The 24,258-nt window shown below is 47.4% G+C and overlaps 1 protein-coding gene across 1 annotated transcript in view; it reads left to right on the top strand.

Moving 5' to 3' along the window:
* The window catches only part of LOC125639443 (protein bassoon), a 112,096-nt gene that overhangs the window by 77,492 nt on the left and 10,346 nt on the right, over positions 1-24,258 (top strand). The window lies entirely within an intron of this gene.

Genomic DNA, 24,258 nt, shown 5'->3' on the forward strand with positions numbered 1-24,258 from the left:
TAAGATGGATTGCAGTACCAGGTGACATGATCACATGTCATGTGAGACCCCAAGCCTTCATTCTTCCTGGCCTGACTCACAGGAAGGCTTGCAAGTAAACAGAGCCATTTACAACCAATTGTCCTAGTTGATGGGAGCCATCAAGATTCCAAACCCCAATTAATGGCCCACACTTTACATAATTACAATAGGACCTCAGAGTTATATTTCATATTTCTAGTTTCAGATACAAGAATGATGCATTTATACAAATAGGATTACCACACTCAGTAGATTATAAGCTTTGTAATGATACCTTACAAGAGACCTTTTGAATGAAGCACATTCCAGTTACATTATATTCACAATGATTAGCATATTTTCATAAAATCATATGGAGCACAACACCACACTTAGTCCTTTGCCTTCTCTTCTGCTTCCAGTCTGGCCAGCTCTAGTTTTGTAGCTGCCTCACTGGTAGTCATTTTCTTGCTTTCTTGTGCTTATTTCCCACACCTGAAATAAAATAGAAAATAACAAACCAGTAACCACTTTGTCTGTTCTCCAGCCACCACACTTAAAACTCAGTTAAATTCACTACCAGTGTCTCAAAGCAATCAGCTGTGCACGGATCCTGCTCAATTACGCCACTGTGACGGGTTGGGTCACAGAAACTCCTTCAAGACTGTTACTAGACAGTCTTACTTGACAGTCTAGTGGGATACCACTGAGAACAAACCCCCCTGCCAGAAAAGGCTTCCCGGCACGCCCATCTTGCTGAGGTAGACACACCAGTTGGCTCCAGCAGACCTAGAGGTTGGGCCACGCCCTCCTGCAGTTCACAGAAACTAAGATTCACTTAGCTCAGGGGCTTCTCAGTTAACAGGGACTTTCCAAGCACCCAGTATTCAGTCTGAGAGTGTAAATCCTGAATATGTCTGTTTTACTCTGTATAAAGCTTATACAGGGTAAACTCATAATTGTCCGCCTTCTGTAACAGTAATAAAGAGATATGCACAGCTGTTTGCTCCCCCAGGTATTACTTACTCTGGGTTAATTAATAAACAAAAGTATAAAAAGTAGGATTTAAGTGGTTTCAAGTAATAACATAGAAAAAAGTAAGTTATGAAACAAAACAAAAAAAAACATGCAAGGCTAACTTAATACACTAAAAACAACAAGGAGTCATTTTTTGGGGCATAAGCTCTCACAGACCTTGGGAGACAGGGCAGTCCTTGCTTACAGACAGCCCCCCAAACTGAAGCAAATACTCACCAGCAACTACACACCACACAATAAAAACACCCAGGAACCAAGCGCTGCAACAAACCCCGGTGCCAACATTGCCCACATATCTATTCAAGGGACACCATCTGAGGACCTAACCACAGCCGCCACACCATCAGGGGCTTGTTCACCTCCACATCTACCAATGTGATATATGCACATGCCAGCAATACCCCTCTGCCATGTACATTGGCCAAACCGGACAGTCTCTATGCAAAAGAATAAATGGACACAAATCTGACATCAGGAATCATAACATTCAAAAACCAGTAGGAGAACACTTCAATCTCCCTGGTCACTCAATAACAGACCTAAAAGTGGCAATTCAACAAAAAAACGTCAAAAACAGACTCCAACGTGAAACTACAGAACTGGAATTAATTTGCAAACTGGACACCATCACATTAGGCCTGAATAAAGACCGGGAGTGGCTGGGTCATTACAAAACCTAAACCTAAATTTCCCCCATACTAATTTCCCCCTACTTTCAAAACTTCTTGTCAACTGTTTGAAATGGGCCACTCTCATTACCACTCCAAAAGTTATTTTTCCTCCCTTGGTATCCTGCTGTTAATTGAATTGTCTTGTTAGACTGACCTCACACTAGGTAAGGCAACTCCCATCTTTTCATGTATTTGTACCTGCTCCTGTATTTTCCACTCCATGCATCTGATGAAGTGGGTTCTAGCCCACGAAAGCTTATGCCCAAATACATTTGTTAGTCTCTAAGGTGCCACAAGGACTCCTCGTTGTTTTTGCTGATACAGACTAACACGGCTACCACTCTGAAACCTTAATACACTAAGGATCTAGTTAAAAATACTAACTTCTCACCTTAGATGTTATCTCAGGTACAATCCTTTTCAGACAAACATTGTAGTTTATGGCCTGGGCCCAGCAATAACTCACACCCCCGTAGTTACAGTCCTTTGTTCCAGTTTCTTTCAGGCATCTCTTTGGGATGAAGAGGCCATCTCTTGAGCCAGCTGAAGATAAAATGGAGAGGCTTCCAGGGCCTTTTATATTCTCTCTCTTGTGGGCGGAAACCCCTTTGTTTTTCTGTGCAAAATCACAGCAACAAGATGGAGTTTGTAGCCACCTGGGGAAGTCACGTGTCCATGAATGATTCAGCTTTTTGCAGGCCTACACCACTGTATACATGTTAGTTTGAACATGTCCAGGAAAGCTCAGATGTGGATTGGTGTCTCCCAAAGTCCATTGTTAGTTAAGTATTCCCAATTACTTGAATAGCCCCTTCACAATATATTGGCCAAACCTCCCTTGTGTGTTTCCTACAGCAAACACTTCAAATACAAGCACAGAGCCAATGCTCATAAGTTCAGATATAAAAATGATACATGCATACAAAAAGGATTAATATATTCAGTAGATCATAACCTTTGCAAAGATATGTTACATGGCATATCGAGCACAAAGCATATTCCAGTTAGATTATATTTATACTTATAAGCATATTTTCATAAACATTGTGACAAAGTTCCTCCTCTACCTTGGTGGGTCTTGGGCTTATTGGTAGATTTGCTCGCCTTGGAGCTTCACGACAGCCGTCAGTTTGGCCATTTTCGTGAACCCACAGTCCAGGTCAACTCCTCCTGTGTCTGACCAGGAGTTGGGAGGTTTGGAGGGAACCCAGGCCCGCCCTCTACTCTGGGTTCCAGCCCAGGGTCCTGTGGAATGCAGCTGTCTAGAGTGCCTCCTGGAACAGCTGTGCAACAGCTACAACTCTCTGGGCTACTTCCCCACAGCCTCCTCCCAACACCTTCTTTATCCTCACCATAGGACCTTCCTCCTGGTGTCTGATAATGCTTGGTTCTCCTCAGTCCTCCAACAGTATGCATTCTCACTCTCAGCTCCTAGCGCCTCTTGCTCCCAGCTCCTTACACATGCACCACAAACTGAAGTGAGGTCCTTTTTAAACCCAGGTGCCCTGATTAGCCTGCCTTAATTGATTCTAGCAGCTTCTTGATTGGCTGCAGGTGTTCTAATCAGCCTGTCTGTCTTAATTGTCTCCAGAAGGTTCCTGATTGTTCTGGAACCTTCCCTATTACCTTACCCAGGGAAAAGGGACCTACTTAACCTGGGGCTAATATATCTGCCTTCTATCACTCTCCTGTAGCCATCTGGCCCAACCCTGTCACAACATATAGAGTTCAACATCATAGTCAGGATGTGCAGCTTTCCTCTTGGTGTCTTCTTAGGGAAAGGACCCAGAATATTAACAGCTACACACTGAAATGGAACCTCAATGATGGGGAGTGGCTGGAGAGGGGCCTTGACCTGGTCTTGGGGCTTTCCCACCCTCTGGCACACCTCACAAGACAGGACATAGGTAGAAACATCCTTGCCCATTCCCTCCCAGTGGAATGACTTTCCCAAATGGTCTTTGGTCCTATTCACCCCAGCATGGCCACTAGGGTGATTGTGGGCTAAGGTCAAGAGCTTTACCCTATACTTAGCTGGAACTACTAACTGTCTCGGAGGATGCCAGTCCGCCTTGTGTCTACCAGAAAGGGTTTCCTTTTATAAGAGTCCTCCTTCAACAACAATCTTAGATGTATTAGAAGAACTGAGAGGCAGTGGGTTGTTCTGTGCCACTGTCCAAGCTTCCTTGAGGCTTTCATCCACTTCCTGCTCTGCCTGGAACTGGTCCCTTGATTCTGGAGACATTAGTTCCTTGCAGGGTTGTGGACTTGGTCCCACTGAAAGCGATGCCTGTGATGGGGGTGTCTCCATAGACTGTGAGCCGCTCTCCACTGGTGCACTAGGTTGTGTTTCAGTCTCCAGTTGAGCTTCTTGCCCCGGTTTAGCTGCTGCTGCAGGTGCATGCTCTGTGGCACCCTTTGGTGCTGGCTCTCCTGACTCTGGTGGGGTTGCAAGCACGGGCTCTGGTGCTGACAGCTCTGCCAGTTCCGATCCTCGGGCTGGTTCTAGCTGGGTCCAAGGAACTGGATCTACAACTTCTGCCACGGACTCTGGTCTGGGGTCTGGTCTCACCACCTCTGGCTGGGTTCCCAGGCCTATGATATCAGAGGACACAGACTGGGTCCTTGTAGGAGGCTTAGGAATGGAGTTAAGTGTGGAGCCTGTTTAGCCTGGCTGTGGGTAACCCTTTTTGTTAGCCTCACATGGTTGGCTAAGTCTTGTCCCAGCAGCATGGGAATGGGATAATCGTCATTGTCAAGGTTCCTTCCCCACTCTGAACTCTAGGGTACAGATGTGGGGACCTGCATGAAAACCTCCTAAGCTTACTTTTACCAGCTTAGGTTAAAACTTCCCCAAGGTACAAATTAATTTTACCCTTTGCCCTTGGATTTCCACTGCCACCACCAAACTTTATCTGAGTTTACTGGGAAACGTAGTTTGGACACGTCTTTCCCCCCAAAATCCTCCCAACCCTACCACCCCACTTCCTGGGGAAGGTTTGGTAAAAATCCTCACCAATTTGCATAGGTGACCACAGACCCAAACCTTTGGATCTTAGAACAATGAAAAAGCATTCAGTTTTCTTACAAGAAGACTTTTAATAGAAGTAAAGGAATCACCTCTGTAAAATCAGGGTGGTAGATACCTTACAGGGTAATTAGATTCAAAACATAGACAATCCCTCTACGCAAAACCTTAAGTTACAAAAAAGACACACAGACAGGAATAATCATTCTATTCAGCACAGTTCTTTTCTCAGCCATTTAAAGAAATGATAATCTAATACATACCTAGCTAGATTACTTACTAAAAGTTCTAAGACTCCATTCCTGTTCTGTCCCCGGCAAAAGCAGCATACAGACAGACACAGACCCTTTGTTTTTCTCCCTCCTCCCAGCTTTTGAAAGTATCTTGTCTCCTCATTGGTCATTTTGGTCAGGTGCCAGTGAGGTTACCTTTAGCTTCTTAACCCTTTACAGGTGAGAGGATTTTTCCTCTGGCCAGGAGGTATTTTAAAGGGGTTTACCCTTCTCTTTATATTTATGAGAGTCATAGACTGCAAAGGTCCATATTCCTGACCAGCCCTTGTACTGGACAGGCAACTTGGCTGTAGGTTGCACTCTCACTTGGGCCTCTGGGTTGATGAATCTGGGGTCCACCAGGGATTGGTGGATAGCTGACACCTGTGCTCCAGTGTCTCTCCACGCAGTAATCTTCCTCCCACCCACACTCACACTTTCACCCTATGTCAAGGCAAATGCCTCCCCCTTCATTTATCACAAGGCCACACTGGTCCTCAGTATTTCCTATTGGCTACTGAGGCAGCTTGCCACTCAGTGTGTTGGCTTCTGTGGGTCCCATTTTCAGCGCCTGATTCTCCCCATGAAGTGTATGGGGTGCCCAGGCCAAATGGGGCTGTGGATCACACTGAGGACAGCTTGCCCAAAAGCTAGACATTGCACTGCTGAGCACAGTCGCCAGCTTCCAATGGTCCCCAGGGCTGCTCAATCCCCTGCTCCACCCCAGGCCCCTTTCCCCACCTGACCCCTGACCCCCAAACCCCACCCCACCTCTTCCTGCCCCCACTCCATCTAGGGTTGCCAACATTCCAATTTTAGAAAACTGAACACCCCTGCCCCACCCCCTGGCCTGCCCCTTCTCCGAGGTCCTGCCCCTTCTCCAAAGCCCTACCCCCACTCACTCCATCCCTCCTCGCTCTGTCCCTCGCTCATTTTCACCACGCTGGGCAGGGGGTTGGGGTGGGGGGGGGTGAGGGAACCAGCTGGGGGAGTGGGCTCTGGGAGGGAGCTTGGGTGCGGGAGGAGGCTCAGGACTGAGACATGGGGTTGGGGTGTGGGAGGGGCATGGGGTGCAGGCTCTGGGAGGGAGTTTGGGTACGGTAGGGGACTCAGGGCTGGGACGCGGATTCGGGTGCAGGAGGAGGTGCAGAGCTGGGACAGGGGATTGGGCTGCGGGACGAGGTGTGGGGTGCCAGCTCTGGGAGGGAATTTGGGTGTGGGAGGGGGCTTTGGGCTGGGGAGGTGGTTGGGGTATTGGAGCAGGTGAGGGGTGAGGACTTTGCGAATTAGGGTGCAGGAGGGGGTTCCAACCTGGGGCAGGGGGTTGGGTTGCAGCAGCGGGTTTGGGTTGCAGGCTCTGGGTGGTGCTTACCTTAGGCAGCTCCCAGAAGCGGCCAGCATTTCCTTCCAGCTCCTAGGCAGAGGTGTGGCTAGGTGGCGCTGCATGCTGCCCCCATCCACAGGCACTGCCCCCGCAGCTCTCATTGGCCACAATTCCTGGCCAATGGAAGCTTCAGAGCTGGCAGTCAGTGCGGGGGCAACACACGAAGCCCCCGTGGCCGCATCTCCACCTAGGAGCAGGAGGGAAATGCCAGCCACTTCTGGGAGCCATGCAGAGCCAGGGCAGGCAGGGAGCCTGCCTTAGCCCTGCTGCACCGCCAACGGGACTTTTAACGGCCTGGTCAACAGTTCTGACCGGGGCTGCCAGGATCCCTTTTCAACCAGGCATTCTGGTTGAAAACCAGACACCTGGCAACCCTAGCTCTGCCCCAGGCCCTGGTCCCACCCCTTTTCCCAAGCTCCCCACCCCTGCCCCCCCTCTTCCTGCCCCAGGCCCCACCCCTACCCCTTCTCCCAAACCCCCCACTTCCCCTTGCCTCTTCCCATCCAGTCCCACCCCCTCCCCCAAGCACCCCATCCCCCCTCCTCCTCCTCCATGACTCCTGCATGCTGCGAAATAGCTGATTGCAGTGGGAGGGAGGTGCTGAGGAGGGTGGGGAGATCTGGCTGCTGATGGGTGCTAAGCACCCTCTAATTTTTTTCCATGGGTGCCCTCAGCTTATGCTGCTGAGTCTAAGTCCCCTTTGTGGCTCTAGCCCTTGTAGACTGGAAACAAGCTGTCCCTTAACCTTCTCTTGGGCACACTGCCTTGCTTCGTCTCCTTTAGTCACTGTCAGGCTGCTTTCCCTGACCTGCAGTCTTTTTTACTGCTCTTTATTGAACCCTTCCCAATTTGTAATGTGTGGGCATCAGATCTGGACAGAGTGCCCAAGAAAGGTCTTACCAGTGCTGTAAACAGAGAAAATCTCCTCTCTCTATTCCCTGCGTATACATCCGAGGATCACGTTAGCTCTCTTAGCTATTGCCCTGCGAGGTCATGTTCACCTGGTTTCTATTAGGACCGTGAGTCCCTTTCTGAGACGCTGTGCTCCAGGTCCTGGACCCTGTTGTGATGGGATCACCAGGGTGCAATCTGGGACCATGGAACTGCTGTGCCCTCTTAACTCTCCAGCCTGGGCTGTCTCTCACAATGCTTTGCTAGTGACAAGCAGCAAGCCCCTCCAGGCGCTGTTATACTTAACACATCCGCACGTGGAGCCCCACAGCCAGCTAGATTGCATGAATGCTCCCAGAGCCACTCATGAATCACACAGAGAAAGGCACCAGTCAAAATCCCCCAGCTCCCAATCTTGTACCTCAGGAATATACCGTCTTGCACTGCTCAAGACGAGCAGTGCAAGTTTATTAATTGGTTCACCATTTCATCAACAGAAAGTGGATATACATCAGCCTTTGTAAACCTGAGCAAACACTCTTATCAAACACTTCAGCAAACTCACTGGTAAAGATAAACAGTTAAAGAAATGTATTGACTACAAAAGATAGATTTTAAGTTATTATAAGTGATAGGCAAAAAATCAGAGTTAGTTACCAAAATAAAATAAAATATAAGCACGCAGTCTAAACTCTCAACTCTGTTAGACCGGGGAACATCTAGATTTAAGCAGTTTTTCTCACCCCACTGGATATTGAAGTCCTTAATATACAGATTTTATCCTTAAACCTGGGCTGCTTTCCTCTGTTGGAGTCTTCAGTCTTCTGAGTGTCTTTGTTGCTTGAAGCATAGGTGGGGGAAGAAGAAAGGCCAAGCATGGGGCCCTTGTGTTCTTTTTATACCCTTAATCCCAAGTGCTTGGAGAACACAAGTCCTGGGCATCCTATCCCAAGTGACCAGTGAGGAGACATTCCCATACTCCCACTATTCCTTCCCCAGTTTCCTCCTCTGGACCACCCTCTAAGACACATTTCTCTGTGCTCCCTAGAAAGGGGTCCGTCCCTTCTGCAGCTACAACACTCTGCCAGCTAACAACTGGGACAGTTTCCTTGGTTACTGACAACATCTCTCCTGTCCCCGATCCTGAGGGCATGTTGCCTTCTGGTGAAAAGGTGCTAGTCTAAGCCCCTCCCATACTTGGAAACATGCTGCTTCCCTGTGTTACAGAGTCATACGAATCCTCACCCACCTCAGTGGTTTCTGAGATTCCCACTGTGATGGCCTGGACACCCTGGGGTGTCACTTGGTGTGCTGGGATGCCACTGAGTCAGCCTATTCTGCTAGCCTGGGCCCCCTTTTCGCCTGGTCTATCTGGGATAGGCTCCCCAGCCTTTTCCAGCCAAGCACGCAGGCACGGCCACACCCACCTCCACAGAAAGACAGAGATGCGCTCTGGGAAGGCTCATCTTAAGGGGCTTGCCACAGCACCCAGGTGTTCACCCCACCCCCCGCTTGGAGTACAAACCCAAAATCATACGAAATTCACCTCTTCCCTAATGTGGAAGAGGGTATGCACAATTTCTCTCCCCCCTGTTAGAAATCACATACACTGGGTTGTATTATAATCCAGAAATACATTTATTAACTATAACAGGTGTATTTTAAATAGTTAAGGAGGTAGCACACAGAACAAGGCACATTGTCTTGTCAGCAAGTTAAAGAAGTACGGGCTGGATGAATGCACTATAAGGTGGGTAGAAAGTTGGCTAGATTGTCGGGCTCAACGGGTAGTGATCAATGGCTCCATGTCTAGTTGGCAGCCGGTGTCAAGTGGAGTGCCCCAGGGGTCGGTCCTGGGGCCGGTTTTGTTCAATATCTTCATAAATGATCTGGAGGATGGTGTGGATTGCACTCTCAGCAAATTTGCGGATGATACTAAACTGGGAGGAGTGGTAGATATGCTGGAGGGTAGGGATAGGATACAGAGGGACCTAGACAAATTGGAGGATTGGGCCAAAAGAAATCTGATGAGGTTCAATAAGGATAAGTGCACAGTCCTGCACTTAGGACAGAAGAACCCAATGCACAGCTACAGACTAGGGACCGAATGGCTAGGCAGCAGTTCTGCGGAAAAGGACCTAGGGGTGACAGTGGACGAGAAGCTGGATATGAGTCAGCAGTGTGCCCTTGTTGCCAAGAAGGCCAATGGCATTTTGGGATGTAGAAGTAGGGGCATAGCGAGCAGATCGAGGGACGTGATCGTTCCCCTCTATTTGACATTGGTGAGGCCTCATCTGGAGTACTGTGTCCAGTTTTGGGCCCCACACTACAAGAAGGATGTGGATAAATTGGAAAGAGTCCAGCGAAGGGCAACAAAAATGATTAGGGGTCTGGAACACATGACTTATGAGGAGAGGCTGAGGGAACTGGGATTGTTTAGTCTGCAGAAGAGAAGAATGAGGGGGGATTTGATAGCTGCTTTCAACTACCTGAGAGGTGGTTCCAGAGAGGATGGTTCTAGTCTATTCTCAGTGGTAGAAGAGGACAGGACAAGGAGTAATGGTCTCAAGTTGCAGTGGGGGAGGTTTAGGTTGGATATTAGGAAAAACTTTTTCACTAGGAGGGTGGTGAAACACTGGAATGCGTTGCCTAGGGAGGTGGTGGAATCTCCTTCCTAAGAAGTTTTTAAGGTCAGGCTTGACAAAGCCCTGGCTGGGATGATTTAATTGGGGATTGGTCCTGCTTTTGAGCAGGGAGTTGGACTAGATGACCTCCTGATGTCCCTTCCAACCTGATATTCTATGATTCTATGACATTACTAAGAAAATAAAACAGATCACGCAAACTAAGTTTAAAACACTAAAGAAAATAGTTACATGTGAGTTCCCACCCTAAATATGACCCTTCCAGCCTGGGCCTAGTTCTTTCCCCCTGTTCAGTCTTAGTTGTTTCCAGCAGTCATCTTGCATTGGGTAGCAGGTGAGAACTGACTACCCGGATTACCTCACTCCCCACCCTTAAATAGGATTTGCATAAGGTAAGAGTCCTTTGTTTCCTAGTTTAATCCCACCCCCCTCAGCTTCTCGTGGAAAAGTACAGAACTCAAGCTGGGTTCCAGAATCAGGTGACATGGTTACATGCCTCTGTAGGGCCCTTGTAGCTTGTCAGGGTTCCCTCCTGTCAGGGTTCCTTCCCCACTCTGAACTCTAGGGTACAGATGTGGGGACCCGCATGAAAGACCCCCTAAACTTATTTTTACCAGTTTAGATTAAAAACTTTCCCAAGGCACAAATTTCGCCTGTAAGGATATCAGAGGGCCAACCTACCCTGGCAAAAATATCTGTTAGTGCTTTGCACACACTTGTATCATAGAATATCAGTGTTGGAAGGGACTGAAGGAGGTCATCTAGTCCAACTTCCTCCTCAAAGCAGGACCAATCCCCAACTAAATAATCCCTACCAGGGCTTTGTCAAGCCTGAGCTTAAAAATATCTAAGGAAGGAGATTCCACCACCTCCCTAGGTAACGCATTCCAGTGTTTCACCACCCTCCTAGTGAAAAAGTTTTTCATAATATCCAACCTAAACCTCCCCCACTGCAAATTGAGACCATTACTCCTCGTTCCATCATCTGCTACCACTGAGAACAGTCTAGATCCATCCTCTTTGGAACCCCCTTTCAGGTAGTTGAAAGCAGCTATCAAATCCCCCCTCATTCTTCTCTTCTGAAGATTAAACGTCCCCAGTTCCCTCAGCCTCTCCTCATAAGTCATGTGTTCCAGTCCCCTAATCATTTTTGTCGCCATCCGCTGGACTCTCTCCAATTTTTCCACATCTTTCTTGTAGTGTGGGGCCCAAAACTGGACACAGTACTCCAGATGAGGCCTCACCAATGTCGAATAGAGGAGAACGATCACGTCCCTCGATCTGCTGGTAATGCCCCTACTTCTACATCCCAAAATGCCATTTGCCTTCTTGGCAACAAGGGCACACTGTTGACTCATATCCAGCTTCTTGTCCACTGTACCCCTAGGTCCTTTTCTGCAGAACTGCTACCTAGCCATTCAGTCCCTAGTCTGTAACGGTACATGGGATTCTTCCGTCGTAAGTGCAGGACTCTGCACTTGTCCTTGTTGACCCTCATCAGATTTATTTTAGCCCAGTCCTCTAATTTGTCTAGGGCCCTCTGTATCCTATCCCTACCCTCCAGCGTATCTACCTCTCCTCCCAGTTTAGTGTGATTTGCAGACTTGCTGAGGCTGCAATCCACACCATCCTCCAGATCATTTATGAAGATATTGAACAAAACTGGCCCCAGAACCGACCCTTGGGGCACTCCACTTCATACCGGCTGCCAACTAGACATGGAGCCATTGATCACTAGCCCTGGTATTGCTTAGAGCTACTGCTTCCGGCCATCAGGTGGCAAAATCCATGAAAGTCAGTATGTACTGATTTCCTCTGTGTGTCTTTTTTGGGAAACGACCCAGAATATCCACAGCTACTTGCTGAAATGGAACCTCAATGATGGGGAGTAGCTGGAGGGAGCTTTGACCTGGTCTTGGGGTTTTCCCACTCTTTGGCACACTTCACAAGACCGGACATAGGTAGAAACATCCTTGCCCATTCCCTCCCAGTGGAACAACTTCCCCAAATGCTCTTTGGTTCTGTTCACCCCAGCATGGCCACTAGGATGATTGTGGGCTAAGCTTAAGAGCTTTACCCGGTACTTAGTTGGAACTACCAACTGTCTCTGAGGATGCCAGTCTTCCTGGTGTCTACCAGAAAGTTTCTTTGTATAAAAGTCCTCTTTCTACAACAAACCTGAATCGATTAGAAGAGCTGAGAGGTGGTGGGTTGCTCCGTGCCACCATCCAACCTCTCTGGAGGTTTTCATCTACTTCCTGTTAGGTCTGGAACTGTTCCCTTGATGCTGGAGACATCAGTTCCTCATTGGATTGTGGACCTGGGCTTGGTCCCTCTGGAAGCGATGCACGTAATGGGACTGTTTCTGTTGACTGTGAACCGCTCTCCGCTAGTGCACTATGTTGGGGTTCAGGCTCTGGCTGAGCATCTTGTGTAGGGTTATCTGCTGCTGCCGGTGCAGTTTCGGTGCGGCCCTCTGGTGTTGGGGTTGCAAGCATTGGATTTAGTGCTGGCAATGGTTCTGGTGCTGGTTGTTCCATCGGTTCTGGTTCTGGGTCTGGCTCTGTCTGGGTCTCTGTGACTGGATCCACTACTGCTGTCGCAGACGTTGGCATAGGGTCCGGTTTCATCACCTCTGACTGGGCCCTGGTAGAAGTCTCTGGAACAGAGCTACGTGTGACAGCTTGCTTAGCCTGGCTGCAGGTGACCATTCCCACCCTCTTGGCTAGCTTCACATGACTGGCCAAGTCTTCCCCCAACAACATGGAGATGGGATAATCATCATAGACTGCAAAAGTCCATGTTCCTGACCAGCCCTTGTACTGGACTGGCAACTTTGCTATAGGCAAGTCAAAAGAGTTTGACTTGAAGGGTTGAATCATCACTTGGACCTCTGGGTCGATGAAGTTGGGGTCCACTAAGGATTGGTGGATAGCTGACACCTGTGCTCCAGTGTCCCTCCATGCTGTAACCTTCCCACCCAAACTCACAGTTTTCCTCTGCTCTGAGGGTACCTGGGAGACATCTGGGCCTGAGGACCTTTGGTGTGACCCCGGTGCAATGAACTGTAATCTGTTGGGGTTCTTGGGGCAGTTGGCCTTTACATGCCCCAGCTTGTTACATTTAAAACATCGCCCAACTGACTGGTCACTGGGGCGAGGTGGGTTGCTGGAGAATGGTGTGGTGGGACGATAAGGTGTCTGGGGTTTTCCTTGGGGTGTAGATGGGCTGCCCCCAGTAGTAGGGTGTGGTCTGAGGGTGTCCCTTCTGGTGTCCGCTTAAACTGAGACCAGGGTTGTTCCTCTCTCCTCCCTCCACCTGTTTTATTCCGGTTTGCCCCACCTCTCTGGCAGTCTGGGACTGCTCGCATTAATCAGCATAAGAAGCAAGATTTTCTGCTGAGTCCATTTTCTTATCCCATAAACACTGTTCTATATCATCATCGGACATATTCAGGAATTGTTCCTGAGCCATCAAATCACACACTCCTTCAAAGCCAGTGACACCCGTTCCTTCGACCCATTTAGCTAATAGATCCTTTATCTCGTTTACATAAGCCACATGACTTACTCCAGGCCCTCTCTTAAGGGTTCGAAATTTTACTCTGTAATTTTTAGATGTAACTTGAAATTGTTTTAAAACCAAATCCTTGAATTTATCATAGTCAGAAGCCTCATCAATAGGCATCTTGTTGAATATGTCCAGAGCTCTTCCAGTCAATTTTCCGACCAATGTGGTCATCTTGTGAGCATCAGGAATTTTATGGAGTGTGCACAGTCTCTCAAAGGTGAGAAAAGATTCAGCAATATCACTGGATTCATCATACTGTGGACATAGTCGCTCCCATTTGTGGATTGTTGGGGAAGGATTGTTAGGGTTATTCGGTATATTCTGCTGAGCCCTTGCCATTTCTATCTCCAGTGCATGCTTCCTCTCTTTTTCCCTCTCCTCCATTTCTTTTGCCTCCATAGCTCTCCTGTGGGCAGCTTCTTCTGCCTCCACCCTGGCTTTTTCTGCCTCCCAAGCAGCTTTTTCTTTGGCCGTTTCTGCCTCCCTAGCAGCTCTTTCTTTGGCCGCTTGTGCATCAATCGCCATCTGTCTGAGTTCTACCCATCTTTCATGTTCCTTCTGTCTTTCCTCAGCCTCAAATCTGGCTAATTCCAGTTTTTGTTGGACATTGCTTTCTGTCATCCTAGCCTCTCTGTGTTTAAACTAGCTATACCTGAGAGTTAGAAAGAAAAAAAAAAAACCTGCTTGTGAATTCCCAATTCGCTGTACTGTAACCTGATACCTTTGCCTCGGATAGCTGTTCTCAGCCTACAGAAAAATCCTTTTGTTAAAAAAACTTACACCTCTGCCTCTAGGCAAATAGACAGAAAAAGCTCTAGCTGCTTTCAGTTAAAAAAATAAAACCTCTTCAGGTCTGTGCTTTTGGTTCAAAATGATCCCACCGCTCTGCCACCATGTCAGGGTTCTCTCCCCACTTGAACTCTAGGATACAGATGTGGGGACCCATATGAAAGACCCCCTAAGCTTATTTTTACCAGCTTAGGTTAAAAACTTTCCCAAGGCACAAATTTCGCCTTGTCCTTGAACAGTATGCTGCCACCACCAAGTGATTTAGACAAAGAACAGGGAAAGGACTTTTGGAGTTCCTATTTCCCCCAAATATTCTCCCAAGCCCTTACACCCCCTTTCCTGGGGAGGCTTGAGAATAAATAAGACGAGCACAAACTAGCCTTTGATTTTTAAGACCCAAAAAACCCAATCAGATTCTTAAAAAAACAGAATTTTACTAGAAGAACAAAAAAAAATAAGAGAACAACTCTGTAAGATCAGAATGGAAGATAATCTAACAAGTAGTCAGATTCAAAACATAGCGAATTCCTCTAGGCTTCCTTAAGTTCCTTAAGTTACAAAAAGACAAAAATAGGAATACATATTTCCTCCAGCACAGCGAATTTCACAAGCCAAAACAAAGAAAACCTAACACATTTTCTAGCTAGATTACTTACTAACTTTACAGGAATTGGAGGGCTTGCATCCTTGATCTGTTCCCAGCAAAGGTATCACACAGACAGACAAAAGCCTTTTCCCCCACTCCAGATTTGAAAGTATCTTGTCCCCTCATTGGTCATTTTGGGTCAGGTGCCAGCCAGGTTACCTGAGCTTTTTAACCTTTTACAGGTAAAAGGACTTTGCCTCTGGCCAGGAGGGATTTTATAGCACTGTATACAGAAAGGTGGTTACCCTTCCCTTTATATTTATGACATAGCCATTCTTCACAGGTTGACCCACAGGAAGATTAAACTCTTTTACAGTCCACTGTCCTTGTTGTTGGGCCATCCACGCTGTCTGGCTTTTCCATTGTTGTACCTGAAGTGTAAGCAGTGGCGTCATCCAAAGTAGCATAGTTGAAATACAGATACATAGACAACATTGCTAATTTCAGATACAGAAATGATACAAGCATACAAATAGGATAATCACATTCAGTGAATCATATCCTTTCCAGTGATATCTCACATGAGCCATCTTGCATAAAGTATATCTCAGTTATATCATATTCATATCATAAGCATATTTTCATAAAGAACTGCCTCCGCCTTCTCTGGGCTCCCCTCTGGGGCACATCTCCCTTTGCTCCTTAGAGCGGGATCCGTCTCTGGTTCAGCTAACAACCTGGATAGTTCACTCCCTGGCAGGCACTACATCCCCATCCCTTCCTGAGGAGGTGTTGCCTCCAACTGCTATGCAGGAGCTGGTCTCAGCCAACCTCCCAGCTGCAAGGATGTGGCTTCCCCCTGCTGCAGAGGAATCAAGGAGGCTCTCTCCCATTCTCTCAGCAGTTCCTGAGACCTGACCCTTTCCCTTGGGGGTCCCAGCATAAAACTTCTTGCTGTGGGAAAATACCTTAACCTGAACAACACAGAAAAAATCATAACCAAGAAGCGGGTCAACTAGGAGGTGTTCCATTACCCCCACGGTTGAAACACTTTCCAAATCTTCCTATACCACATGGATTTTAGCTAGTGGTATGAGGAATCTGCTTTCATCGACCCCCACAATCTCTGCCAGCCAGGTAATATACTAGACTTTAGGACCACACTCTGCTTAACCAGAGAGATCTGGGTCCCTGTATCATTCTGCACCAAGTACTCCCTGCCATCAATTCTGACAACCTTAACAATGCTCCATATCTGGTTCTTCAGAGGCTAATCTCACAAAACCAATATGATAGATTTCAATCACCTCGGGGGGGTTTCTGTGTTGAGGACAGCAGAACTAACATGAGCTATTGGTTGCCTGCTTCCTCCTAGCACAGGGCATTCATTCCTCAGAAGATCGGTGGAATTACAATAACACCTTTTGGGCTCTTATGCTTTTTACAGGAGATTTGGGGTGAGGGTTAGAGGAATGATTTTGGGGAGGTGAGCACTCAGCCTACCAGCCACCCTCTTTCTTGATAGGGATAAAACAGGATCCTCCCTTCCCACCATGTTAAAGCCCCTCTTTTGGTGGTTTGCTTTCAACAGATGCCTGGGTCTGTTCAAAGGCATCAGCTAGAGATGCCATCTCATCTACAGATTTTTACATTTTTGTCCCATAGACACAGAAATGCTCTTGAGCAATAAGATCAAATATTCCTTCAAAGCTTGTAACACCTTTGCCCCTCACCCATTTTCCCATCATATCTTTCATTTTGTTCACATATTCGCCATGACTCATACCAATATCCATCCCTCTTGAGATTCCTAAATTTAACGCTATATGTTTCAGGGGTAATCTGAAACCTTTGCAAAACATCCTCAATGGACACACATTTCATTGAACACACTTCGAGCTTTACCAGTTCATTTTGCAATCAGGGTAGGAACGCTCTTGGCATCAGGGATTTCATGCACTGCACACAGCCTTTCAAAGGTAGTCAGATATTCAGCAGTATCGTCTACCTCATTGTATGAATGGTCCTAATTGTGGATTTTTGGAGTGATGGGAATCACTGGGGTCGGTGGATTCTGGTTTTGCTTTTCTAGTAGGTCCAGTTGGTGTTTTCGCTCTCTCTCTTTCCTTTATCTCCAGTTCTTTCAGTTCCAATATTCTATGGTGCTCTCGCTCTCTCTCTCAAAGGTCCAACTTTGCAATAGCTTCACTGCATTCACTAATTTTCCTGCTTTTCTGTCCCTACTTCCCTTTCCCAAAATAAACAAACAGAAAATAACAAACCGGTAGCCGCCTCCTGACTGTTCTTAGCCACGCTTAAAGCCTCATTTAAAATCTTTATGCCAGTGTATGAAGTGCAAATCTTGCTCAATACAACAATATCTGTATTTCACCCTGATTGCTGCACCACTGACGGGCTCCCCGGTGTGAAGCCTGGGACTGTGGAAGTGCTGTGCCCCCTTAACTCTCCAGCCTGGGCTGTCTCTCAAAATGCTTTGCTAGTGACAAGCAGCAAACTCCTCCAGATGCTGTTATCACTCAGCACAAACACATGTGGAGCCCCACACCCAGCTAGATTGTATGAATGGTCCCAGAGGCACACATGAATCACACAGAGAAATGCACCAGCCAAATCCCCCCAGCTCCCAGCCTTGTACCTCAGGATATACCATCTTGCACTGTGTGACAGGTTGGGTCACAGAAACCCCCTTGGGACTGCCACCTGATGTTCTGAGACTACCTCTAAGCCTGTTTTCCCTGGCAGCTTGGGACTTCAGTACCTTGCCTGGTTGTGCTAAACATGCTAGCCTGCTACAAACACAGACCCAGATCTGAACCACATCCCCAAAAGTTGCAGGCTTAACTAAAAACAGCTTAAGAAGTGCTCCTGTCTCCAACACCCAGATACCCAGTTCCCAATGGGATCCAAACCCCAAATAAATCTGTTTTACTCTGTATAAAGCTTATACAGGGTAAACTCATAAATTGTTCACCCTCTATAACACTGATAGAGAGATAAGCGCAGCTGTTTGCTCCCCCAGGTATTAATACTTGCTCTGGGTTAATTAATAAGTAAAAAGCGATTTTATTAAATATAAAAAGTAGGATTTAAGTGGTTCCAAGTAATAACAGACAGAACAAAGTAAATTACCAAGCAAAATAAAACAAAAACACACAAGTCTAAGCCTAATACAGTAGGAAACTAAATGCAGGTAAATCTTCCCCTCAGAGATGTTCCAATAATCTTTTTTGACAGGCTAGTCTCGGTCCAGCAATCACTCACACCACTGTAGTTACTGTCCTTTGTTCCAGTTTCTTTCAGGCATATCTTTGGGGTGGAGAGGCTACTTCTTGAGCCAATTGAAGACAAAAAGGAGGGGTTTCCAAGGGCTTATATAGTCTTTTTCTTGTGGGTGGAAACCCCACTCTTCTCCTGTGTAAAATCCCCTCAACAAGATGGAGTTTTGCAGTCACCTGGGCAAGTCACATGCCCATGCATGACTCAGTTCTTTACAAACACCATTGTTTACATGTTAGTTTGAATGTTCCCAGGAAAGCTACAATATGGATTGGCGTCTTCCAAAGTTCATTGTTAGTTAAGTACTCCCAATTACTTGAATAACCCCTTCAAACTATGTTGACCAAATCTGTCTTATGTGCTTCCTTCAGCAAACACTTTAAATACAAGCATAGAGCCAATGCTCATAACTTCAGATATAAAAGTGATACATGCATACAAATAGGATGAATATATTCAGTAGATCATAATCTTTGCAAGGATATGTTACATGGCATATCTAGCATAAAACATATCCCAATTATGTCATATTTACACTCCTAAGCATATTTCTAAAAAGCATTATGGGGTGCAAGGTCACACACTGCTCAAGGCAAGCAGTGCAAGTTTATTAATTGGTTCACCACTTCATCAATGGAAAGTGGATATACACCAGCCTTTGTAAACCTGAGCAAACACTTTTATCAAACACTTCAGGCAAACTCACTGGTAAAGATAAACAGTTAAAGAAATGTATTGATTATAAGTGATAGGCAAAAAGTCAGAGTTAGTTACCAAAATAAAATAAAATATAAGCATGCAGTCTAAACATCCAACCCTATTAGACTGGGCAACATCTAGATTTAAGCAGTTTTTTTCACCCCACTGGATATTGCAATCTTTAATATACAGATTTGTTCCTTAAACCTGGGCCAGTCTCCTCTGTTGGAATCTTCAGTCTTCTGAGTGTCCTTGTAGCTTGAAGCATAGGTGGGGGAAGGAGAAAGGCCAAGCAGGGGGCCCCTATGTTCTGTTTTATATCCTTAATCCCATGTGCTTGGAGAACACAAGTCCAGGCATGTCTGGTGGTCATTGCTGAATCACAAGATGAACCAATATCCTGGTGTGTCTCCTGTGAGCGAGTCATTGAATTGTAACTCCTCTTCTGGACAATGGCTGGTGATGTCTGTTCAGCACCCACCCAGGTGTTGATTACCTCTTCCCTTGTCATTGTCTCTGGGGAGCTAGTATCTGGGTGCTGCCCAAACCCACAGCATGTAACACATTCTCATAACTTCATATGCATTAATGATGTACTTATTTAGATGGGACAGTGGGTTTCAGCAGATCATAACCTTTCCTATGATACCTCACAATTATATATAAATGACGGGGTTACAGGGCGCTCCCCCAAGGTATAAAATGTCATACCTATTTGGCAGGGATGGCCTGCATTCTTTGTTCCTAGATGAATGCCGTTGCATTGAGCTGCATTAAGACATGTTGTTCAGATCGGATTAGTCTGCTGTAAGACATTTGACTCAGTCTCACACAAAATCCTAAATAAAAAATATAAGCACTATGCACAATCCGTGTAGCATCCTGGCAAGGTGGAGGCGCTGCAGCAGGTTAACAGGTCCTGGCTGGTCCTGTGGCTGCTTGGGCCAGAGTTTAAAAGGAAGGGGAAGGACAAGATGCCTTCTCCTCATGGGGCTGGCTAAAGCCTCTGCACATTCTCCCCAGTCTTTTCAGTGGATTTACTTTGTGAGTGTTTGGGTAAAAAGCAAGCCCGGGCCAAGGCTGTAAAAGCACTGATGTCTATAGGGCTAGTTCCATTGCCTGCCTGGGGAACCCAGCTTGGTATCTTGATAGCTTTTTTAGCAAGTTTGGTTGTTAAAGATCACAGTGCTGATGTAAGGTTCTTAGACACCTGAAAGGCTTTTGACTTGGGACTGCATGACACTTTGAGTAAAAACTAGAATGATATAAAATGAACATGGCACATGATGAATGGATTAAATGCTGGCTGGCAGATAGGGCTCAAAATGGAACTGAGAATGGGGAATTGAGTGGGTGTGTGTTTCCGGTGGGTCCCCCAGGGTTTGGTTCTTGGCCCTATGCTATTTAACATGTTTATTGATGACCTGGAAGAAAACGTGTAATCATCATCGATAAAGTTTGCAGATGATCCAAAAATTGGGGGAGTGATAAATAATGAAGAAAACAGATCACTGATATGGATCACTTGGTAAATGGAGAGCAAGCAAATAATATGCATTTTAATACTCTATCCTGGGAAGCAGTGACTCTGAAAAAGATTTGGGGCAATGGTGGATACTCAGCTAAATATGAGATGCCTGTGTGACCGGTGGCCAAAAGGGCTAATGAAATCCTGGTGTGAGCGCTCTAGAATAGTGTGTTCAGTTCTGGAGTCCACAACTCAAGAAGGATGTTGATAAATTGGAGAGGGTTCTAAGAAGAGCCACGAGAACAGCCTCACCTCAGTCCCTGGAAAAATCATGGAGCAGGTCCTTAAGGAATCCATTTTGAAGCACTTGAAGGAGAGGAAGGTGATCAGGAAAAGTCAACATGGATTCACCAAGGGCAAGTCATGCCTGACCAACCTGATTACCTTCTATGATGAGATAACTGGTTCTGTGAATATGGGGAAAGTGGTAGACGTGATATATCTTGACTTTAGCAAAGCTTTAGCAAAGCTTTTGATACAGTCTCCCACAGTATTCTTGCCAGCAAGTTTAAAAAGTATGGATTGGATGAATGGACTACAAGGTGGATAGAAATCTGGCTAGATTGTTGGGCTCAATGGGTTCAACATCTTCATTAATGATCTGGATAATGGGATGGATTGCACCCTCAGCAAGTTTGTGGATGCCACTAAGCTGGGAGGAGAGGTAGATACATTGGAGGGTAGGGATAGGGTCCAAAGTGACCTAGAGAAATTGGAGGATTGGGCCAAAAGAAATCTGATGAGGTTCAACAAGGACAAGTGCAGAGTCCTGCACTTAGGACTGAAGAATCTCATGCACTGCTACAGTCTGGGGACCGACTGGCTAAGTAGCAGATCTACAGAAAAGGACCTGGGGATTACAGTGGATGAGAAGCTAGATATGAGTCAGCAGTGTGCCCTTGTTGCCAAGAAGGCTAACGGCATATTGGGCTGCATTAGTAGGAGCATTGTCAGCAGATCGAGGGAAGTGATTATTCCCCTCTGTTCAGCACTGGTGAGGCCACATCTGGAGTATTGTGTCCAGTTTTCGGCCCCCCCACTACAGAAAGGATGTGGACAAATTGGAGAGAGTCCAGCGGAGGGCAACGAAAATGATTAGGGGGCTGGGGCACATGATTTATGAGGAGAGGCTGAAGGAACTGGGCTTATTTAATCTGCAGAAGAGAAGAGTGAGGTGGGATTTGATAGCAGCCTTCAACTAACTAAAGGGGGGTTCTAAAAAGGATGGAGCTAGGCTGTTCAAAGTCATGGCAGATGTCAGAACAAGGAGCAATGGTCTCAAGTTGCAGTGGAGAGGTCTAGGTTGGATATTAGGAAAAACTATTTCACTAGGAGGGTGGCGAAGCACTGGAATGGTTTACTTAGGGAGGTGGTGGAATCTCCATCTGTAGAGATTTTTATGACCCAGCTTGACAAAGCCCTGGGTAAGATGATTTATTTGGAGTTGGTCCTGCTTTGAGCAGGGGATTGGACTAGATGACCTTCTGAGTTCTCTTCCAACCCTTATCTTCTAGGATTCTATGATTCTATGAATGAGTAAGTAAACCATCCTTCGGTTATCTGCCAACACTCCCCCTCCCCCGCAGCTGCATGTCACCAGCACATGTTACTCACAAGGACTGTACATTTTCTTCCAAATCATTGGTAAAGATCTGGAACAGCAGTGAGCTGAGAACAGATCCCCACAAGAAACCCCCCCCCACTGGCTGATGATTTCTTGTTGACAAGCTGCGATGGCTGTCCACCCCACACAGGACTGGAAGGGGTTAAGGTGGCCAGGCAGGCCAATTAGCTGCAGAGGCTGCACCTGGAGGAGGAACTTCATAGCAAACAAATATTTCAGCCGGGCTCCTTGAGCTGGCAGAGAAAGCGCTAACACCCTCCAATGGCTGGACATTGAAGCTGGACAAAGTCAGTCTGGAAATCAGGCTTACATTTGCAACAGCTGGAGGAATTAACCATTGGAGCCATTTACTGGGGTCCTAGTGGATTCCCTGGCACTGTCAATTTCTAACTCACAACTGGCTTTGCTCTAGGAAGTGTTGTGGGGCTGCTCTCTCACCTGGGCCAAATAGGCTCAACCAAGCTGATCACAGGAACCCTTCTGGCCTTCAAAGCTGGAATCTATATAAATAAACTCCAGTGCAATTCCTGTGAATGAGGTTCTAGAGTAGGGTTCCCAGGCATCTGGTTTTCAACTGGAACACCCGGTCGAAAAGGGACCCTGGCAGCGCCAGTTGGCACCACCAACCTGGCCACTAAAAGTCTGGTCGGCAGCACAGCAGGGATCCGGTGCTAAGGCAAGCTCCCTACCTACCCTGGCTCAGTGCGGCTCCCAGAAATGGCCGCCAGATCACAGCAGCCCGTAGGCTCATGGGTGGCCAGGGAGGCTCTGCCCATGCCCCAGGTGCTAGCTAAGCAGCTCCCATTGGCTGGGAACTGCGACCAATGGGAGCTGCAGGGTTGGTGCCTGCAGACAAGAGGGCAGCATGCAGAGCTTCATTGGCTGCCCTGCATCTAGGAGCGGTAAGCGCTGCCAGGACCCCACACCTACTCCCACACTAAAACTCCCTCCCAGAGCCTGCACCCCACAACCCCTCTACACCGCAACCCCCTGCCCCAGCCCTGAGCCTACTCCTGCATCTGAAACCCCTCATCCCTGGCCCACACCTGGCCCACCCCAGAGCCCACACCCCCAGCCAGAGCCCTCATCCCCCTGCCCCGCAACCCCCTGCCCCAGCGCAGAGCCCTCTCTCACACCCTGAACGCTTCATTTCTGGCCCCACCTGGAGCCTGCACCACCAGCCCTTTAGTCATACTCCCCATCCCAACCCCCTGCCCCAGCCCAAAGCCCGCTCCCACATCCCTGTCCTCACCCCAGAGCCTGCACCCCAGCCAGAGCCCTAACTCTCCTGCTCCAGCCCAGTGAAAGTGAGTGAGGGTGGGGGAGAGCGATTGATGGAGGGAGGGGGGATGAAGTGAGCGGGGGTGGGGCCTCTAGGAAGGGGACGGGCAGGGGTGGGGCCTTGGTGGAAGGGTGTTCAGTTTTGTGCAATTAGAAAATTGGCAACCCTACTCTAGGGAGCAATCTGGATTGTATGGGGTGTGGCTACATTGCAATGAGACCTGTGGCTGGTCCATGTCAGCTGATGCAGGCTCATGAGACTTGGGCTGTGGGACTGGAAAACTGCAGTGTAGACATCAGGTCTCGGACTGGTGGCTAGGCTCTGGGACCCTCTCCCATTGCTCTATTTTGCAGAGAACCATGTTGACTGGGGTTAATCATGCTGCCACGTATTTATTCTTTGCTACTTCTGTCATCCATTCCATGGCTTTGTCCAACCGTTTGCCCAACCCTGTTTGCCTTTTCCAGGTGGTGGCTCAACATTAGCATATGTCCAGTCCCCTGGGTCTTGCCCTGTATATCATCGGAGGGGTAAAGGGAGGAGGGGGAGGTAGGGCAGGCTCAGAATTTCTCCCTATTTTGTTCTTATGTTGTAGATAGTGTTGTTTTACAAACAATCAAGCAATTGCAGAGCCAACCTGGCTGTCACCGAGAAGCCAGGGTTACAGCAGAAAGAGCTAGTGCTAGCATGGGCTGGATGCAGGGAAAGCAGCTTTGCTGTCAGAGCCCAGAGCTGCAGTGGGGTTACCGGGAGCTACCCTCTCACTCCCCTGCAGGCCATACCCTAACCCCAGACAATGCCCAGACCCCAGGGCAACAAAAATGATTAGGGGTCTGGAACACATGACTTATGAGGAGAGGCTGAGGGAACTGGGATTGTTTAGTCTGCAGAAGAGAAGAATGAGGGGGGATTTGATAGCTGCTTTCAACTACCTGAAAGGGGGTTCCAAAGAGG

Source organism: Caretta caretta, chromosome 7 (assembly GCF_965140235.1).
Source record: "Caretta caretta isolate rCarCar2 chromosome 7, rCarCar1.hap1, whole genome shotgun sequence".
In the NCBI taxonomy this organism is placed as follows: domain Eukaryota; kingdom Metazoa; phylum Chordata; order Testudines; family Cheloniidae; genus Caretta; species Caretta caretta.